The following is a 6750-nucleotide window of genomic DNA, read 5'->3' on the forward strand; positions in this document are numbered from 1 at the left end:
ACGCACCGCCCCCCCACCACCACCACGCCACCACCCGCCACCACCACCACGCCACCGCCGCCCACCACCACCACGCCACCACCCGCCACGCCGGGGAAGAGAGGGAGTGGAGAGCGCGACCGCTGGATCCGGGGAAGAGAGAGGAGGGAGAGGAGGGGAGGGGCGCCGGTGGTGGGAAGAGAGGGAGAGGAGGGGGCGGCCGTGCCGGATCCACCGCCGGGGAAGAGAGAGGAGGGAGAGGAGGGGGAGGGGCGCCGACGGTGGGAAGAGAGGGAGAGGAGGGGGCGGCAGCGCCGGGGCCGGATCCGGGGAAGAGAGAGGAGGAGGCGGCCGTGCCGGATCCGCCGCCAGGGAAGAGAGAGGAGGGAGAGGAGGGGGAGGGGCACCGGCGGTGGGAAGAAAGGGAGAGGAGGGGGCGGCCGAGCCGGGGCCAGATCCGGCCTCCCCGTGAGCCACCGTCGCCGGATCCGGCCGCGCCGGGGCCGGATCTGGTGGAGGCGATGGAGGAGGGGAGGGCAGGGCCACGCCGGGGCCGAGAGGGAGGAGGGGCGGCACGAGGGAGGTGCGCGGGGAGGGGACGGCGCGTGCCCGTGCGCGGAGAAGGGGATGGGGCGTGCGGACGGCGTGGGGAGAAGGAGAGCCCGCGGCGCTGGGGTTAAAAAATGATTTTTTTCGTTTGCCGAGTGTCCTAGATCTGGGCACTCGGCAAAGATTTTTTTTTCATTTTTTTCTTCTCTATCTTTCCCAGAAAAAAAATATTTTTTTACTTTGCCGAGTGTCCTAGATCTGGGCACTCGGCAAAGATTTTTTTTTATTTTTTTTCTTCTCTTTCTTTCCCAGAAAAAATATTTTTTTACTTTGCCGAGTGTCCTAGATCTGGGCACTCGGCAAAGATTTTTTTTCATTATTTTTGTTCTCTTTCTTTCCCAGAAAAAAATATTTTTTACTTTGCCGAGTGTCCTAGATCTGGGCACTCGGCAAAGATTTTTTTTCATTTTTTTTCTTCTCTTTCTTTCCCAGAAAAAAATATTTTTTTACTTTGCCGAGTGTAAAAAAAACACTCGGCAAACCCCATCTTTGCCGAGTGTTTTTTTGACACTCGGCAAACCACCTGTTTACCGAGTGTTTTTTTTCGAGTGTTTTTATGGCAGCACTCGGTAAAGAACTTGTTTGCCGAGTGCCCGAGAGAAAACACTCGGCAAACACAAAAACACTCGGTAAATTTAACGTTTTCGGTAGTGGTGGGAACCGGGGCACAAGGCACGAGATTCACCTTAGCCGCCAGAGACCCCACCTACATCCCAAACCCTAACCGATCTAGAGAGGGGATGCTGCCAGCGACGGGAAGCACCGCCACCGGCTTCACCCCGCCTTTGCACCGCCGCCCTACGACTGCGCCTCCACCGCGTCACCGTCGCGCCTTCACCAAGTCACCACCGCACCTCCACCGCGCACCAGCAATGGCCAGCTCGTCTTCGTCGAAGGCGGCCGATGGTTTGCATCTCCGCACCTCTCTCTCTATCTCTCTGTTTTTCCATTACTAGTATATGTTTTAGGGTTCACTATTTATCCCAAATGTCAGTTAGACCCGGCTGATCTACACTAGCCGATCCTATGTAACTATCACTTGCTACATAAAAAGTAAATTAAACATAACGTTAGCTAAGGCTTTTGCAACCGTGTCAGTTTGAGTTTACTAATTTCATCACTGTTTAAATTCTTCGCATAATTGCATTTTTTTCTAAGGAGCATAATTGCGTCTTCTGATCAGTGATTCAGATTTACTGCTGCTTTTTGTCAGTGTGTTGCGTTGTTCCAGTTTTAGCCTTTTTTACTGTGTATTTGTGTACTGTAATCTGAAAAGCCGATCTTGAATATTTTTAGGTTTGTTCGTTTCTAGCAGGCTCTTGGTTGGCTGCCATCACGTATATATATTGCTGCGCATGTTGAATTGAAACAGGAAGAGATCCGACTAATCGAAGCGCAGAGTTCGGGCATCCGTGGCCGAGAGAAGCCGCGGCGGCGTTCGACCAGCAGCTGGCGCCTCCCGGAGGCGGAGATGCTGGCCATGCCTGAGCAGGCAATGGAGTTCCTCTCTCGGACGTGGAGCCCCTGCTCCTCGGATCTCCTGCAGATACTGTCGCCCGCTTGCACTGTATGTAATGTAATAATGTATGTTTGTGCACGTACATGCATCATGCATGCCATCATGCATGCAGCATATGCATATATACTCTCTCGGCCGATTCAAGTCTTTTTCTGCTTGCTTGCTTCTAACTGCAAGTTTTTCTGCTAATTAACTAGATCCGGCTGCCCGGGCTGCTGCTGGGATCGGCGTCGTCAGCACCGGAAGATGGTGAGCCAGCAGACGAGGTGAGCAAAGACGAAGACGGGGACGAAGGGAAGAGAACACCGTGGGTCTCGAGCCAGGAAGAGGCCAATCGTTGTTGCATGGGACACGGGTAAGTTTCATTCGGCGACTGGCTGCTTGTTATGTGCAGTGTTCGAACGAACGATCACTTGTTGCTTTGCCCTTGCACGCGGCACAGGTACAGGGAGCTGTCGTGGGCCGTGGGACGACGGCTCGCCCCCCTCTGCCGCGCAGGAACAAACTCACCCAACCTACATGGGTACGAAACGCTGCATGTAGCATTGCAGCTCATGCCATGCATGAAACAGTCTACAACTGTAGCATCGTAGATGAACCTCATGATGACACAAACCGAGATTACGCAACCAAGAATAAACAGTAACTTAACACAAACATTGAACTTGGACCGGCATGGCACGTGTAATAACAACAGTAACACAACCGTACTGGCAGCTTGCTAGTACAGTAAGTATATCTTGTCGGAATCGATACAGTGAGAGTGTGACACTGCATTATTGTTCACTAGCCATTGCTGCCCACGCTTCGCTGCGGGTGATGTGCTTGGTATAGGAAAAATCTTGAGAAATATGGCTCATATGTCTAATATGTTTTCTCATCGCGTTGCTACGAAAGGTCGGTCTATTTGGTACATTAAATGGGAAAATATGAAAAGAAAAGGCAACATGGTTTTTTTCATTACAATGTTGTAAACCAACATAGATGTTGGTTGTCATTATATGATGCCTATTCTATGTCAGCAAATCAATGACATGTTAGTGGAAAGAAGTATTTGATGGAGTTAGGTTCAAGCAACTAACACATTTAGATTCAAAGCACAACATTGGCAGGATTACATTATAGGTGGAAAGAGCAAAAACTATAACACAAGTACGCCTCCTACCACGAGGTTTTACAAAAGATTGAATTAGGATCCACTCCTCTTAGGCAAAACTACAACACATTTCGTAAATCTAGAACTACACGAAAGTTTACACGGCGTCGAACACTAAATTACACCGGGATTTAAAGTTACATGGTTAAGAGCAACCTAGTATAACCAAGGCTTACTTCAGAAGTCGGGATACACGAGGGCAATGGAGAAACAACAAGATAATGATTATCCAAAACATGGCGTATGACCAACAGATGAGCACATTTAATGCCTCTCTTTTACATGCATAGATTTTTCACACGCGCAGAGACGCCCGCTCCTTCTACAACTTCGCATGCCTACCGAGGCTTACCTTGCCAAGCACAACCAGCAGACACATTTATATATGCTCCGTGGTTGCCCGCGCATGCGTCCGCGCGCCAGGTGTGGGCTCTGCTGCGTACAGTACTCATCTGCATGCCTGGTGTTGAGATATGAAACATGTGGAGCTCACCTGCATGCAAAGGAATCTTTTTAGCGTTCAAACTTTAAATTACGATATTTTTCAAACCATAAGTCCAAATTATATGCCGTTTGTACTATGTTGTTGGAAATAATTTTCTGAACAAAATGAGATCCATAATGTCTATATTCTGACAAAGTTACAAAATGATATTTTTTAACCAAACACAACAGAAAATAGAAAACCAAAAAAAGACTCACGCACGCCACACCCAGCTGACGCATGCATGCACGGGCCCCGCACTCTTGCTTTGCACGTTGCGCGCACTGCTGGCTGCTGCGCCTGCGCCGCTGGCCGCGTACTGCATACACCGTTGTCTGCTATTGCTGGTACTCAGTTAAGCAGTAGGATGGGAGAAACAAATGTCACGTTATTTATCGTTTTTTAATTTGCCGTGGGGCCTGTGGTACTGCTGGGCCAGGAGTTGACTCATAGGCTCAGTTGACGTGGCTGCCTTTATCTGAGATGGGTCGACTCACCACTACGGGTGTCCCTAAGGCCATATGTCAGCATGGAAATTTACTGCTAGTATCTATTGATAGTAAATTCATTAATGTAGACGAAGAAGACACATGTGATGTAAATTCTTCGTGGCTTAGCAACTTTTTTATATAAAGGACACGTGAAAGCACAATGATGTAAATCCCCGTAACATAGTAACTTTTTACATGCAAAGTACACCTACAGGGAAGCAAGCAAGTAAGGCCCTAGCATGCATGCAAAGTACGCAAACAGATAGCTCATGCATACATGCAAAGCAAGGCCCCAGCAGCATGCACGCACGCGTACTCGTATGCGTGCCGACCACCATGCTAATTAGGCACTGGCCATGTATGCCGAGAATCCACCGTCCCCTGCTACGCGCCACCGTCCATTTACGTGCCACGTACAATCACCTTCCAAGGTATTTCATCGCTGCAAACAGTAAAGTAATATATAATACTACGAAATTGTTTCTACGTGTGTGTATGCATGCAGCTACGAGGAGGTGCTGAATCCCTTGGGTTTCGTCATGAACAGCATCCAAGACAACGAGGTGGCAGTCCAATCACGAAAGGTACTACGTACTACTCTATACTGTAATTCGATTGGCCAACCTGAACCTAGCATTACTAAGAAATGCAGTAATAATCTTTATTGAACTTGTTTGTTTCTCTTATACGTATTGTTAGGGAATGGAAGAAATGGCAAGGTGGAAGAGGATGGCAAACCCAACCAGCCTGAATTCTGCAGGAGAGACGCAGATCGACTAGGCCATAACATCAAACAATTCTTATGAATTCAGTGCTTCTGAAATAAAAAACTGTGCTTCTATATTTATATGGAAGACTCCAGATCTGCCTTGTGTGCAATATAATTGGTAATATTGATCATCATCATGCTTTGGATCATGTATTGCAAAACAGGAGTATATTGTTGGTCCCATTGAATAAATAGAGAGCCCTTTCTGTCATTCTGTGTAGGGCCACTCTCAGTGGAAGTTGTATTCTCAATTAACAGGGTGTCAACTAAGCAAACTTGGTGACATGGCAAAGAATTAAACAATAGAGATGAAATGAGAGTTTCATACAGGTCAGATGAAACTTTTTCCAAGTCTGAATGTGTCATAGAACTAAATGCAAATATGAAACACAAAAGAAATGAAACTATGCATTGTAGAAGGTATTTCAACCATGAATCAAATGCATTGAGAATGGCCTAACCAATCATTGTGACTCGGCTATGGAGTAAAGCTCTGCGCAAGCGCTGAAACTGATCGCCCATGTAGTCACTGCTTGTTACATAGCATCCAGAGTGCTAACCGGCCAGGATGCAATAGACTACTATTCTCCCCCTCTGTTCGTGCCCACACAACTACACATTCAACACAAGTACACACTCAACAGACAGCTCTCCTAGAGAGCTGCGCGCCTCACAGATTCTGACCTCACAAAACTGGGGCTATTCAGACATGTAATGCACTTCATTGTTGGGCCTATTGCTGGGAAGTAGCCAAGCGGAAAAACCCTTGTACGTTTCTCCTCTCAGCCTCTGAGATGAGTACTCGATGAGCATATGCCACAACTCCCCGACCGTCCAGCCATGGCGTAGTATCTACTGGATCACCTGTCACAGCATGACGATACAAGGGAAAAGGTCAAGGAACATATATATAATAACAAAGAAGCCTAACAGCACATAGTTGTGATTAACACTTTCAGAATTTGACTGGCACGCTAAAGTTTGCTGTGCATCCTCTCATACGGTGAGAAAAATGTTATTTGTAATTTCCCCCTTTTTTGGTATGGATCCACTTGGTTTCTAACCTCCCAGGGTTAGCAAACTTTGTAACTCTTCTTTTTATCAATAAAAATTAGCAAGTCTCGTGGTAATTGATTCAAAATAAATTTTGTTGTGCATCGTACAAGCTACTTGTTCTGCACTTCTAAAAATGTATCAGGCCCAATTGGTAGTTATCTCTAGGAGAGGCTCCACTGAACTGTACCGAACGAGGATCCTCACTCTCTATAAAGGGTACACCAACTTTAGAAGTTGTACAGCTAGAGTTTAACTTTCTAATCATGTGGTGTAAGAAAAAAATGTGGAAGGGATGTATAGCACCTCCTCTAATCTTTCCAAAGATGCATCCTCAAAGGTGTAGTGATTAACAAAAGGGCGGAGAGCCTGCACGATTAAGAAAATACAGATTTCAACCCCAAAAGAAAAGAGGCATACAAATTTATTTGATCCCTATGCATCAATCAGCCACCTGCATCTAAATGGAAACACATGTATCCTGTACATGTGATGCAGCAATCCACTGAATCATGCTCTTGATTTCAGGGTTTTCACCAAAAGCACCACAACCCCAATTTCCTGTTGAAACTCCTATGTACTCATTGGAATTGATACTTGGAAAGTCACCCTTGTTGTGGGAATCCTGAACACTATTTAAAAATGGAAAACGTAATCAGCAAATATATGACATATCTGTCATACCTCTGA

The sequence above is a fragment of the Miscanthus floridulus genome, chromosome 6 (genome assembly GCF_019320115.1).
Source record: "Miscanthus floridulus cultivar M001 chromosome 6, ASM1932011v1, whole genome shotgun sequence".
Classification (NCBI taxonomy): domain Eukaryota; kingdom Viridiplantae; phylum Streptophyta; class Magnoliopsida; order Poales; family Poaceae; genus Miscanthus; species Miscanthus floridulus.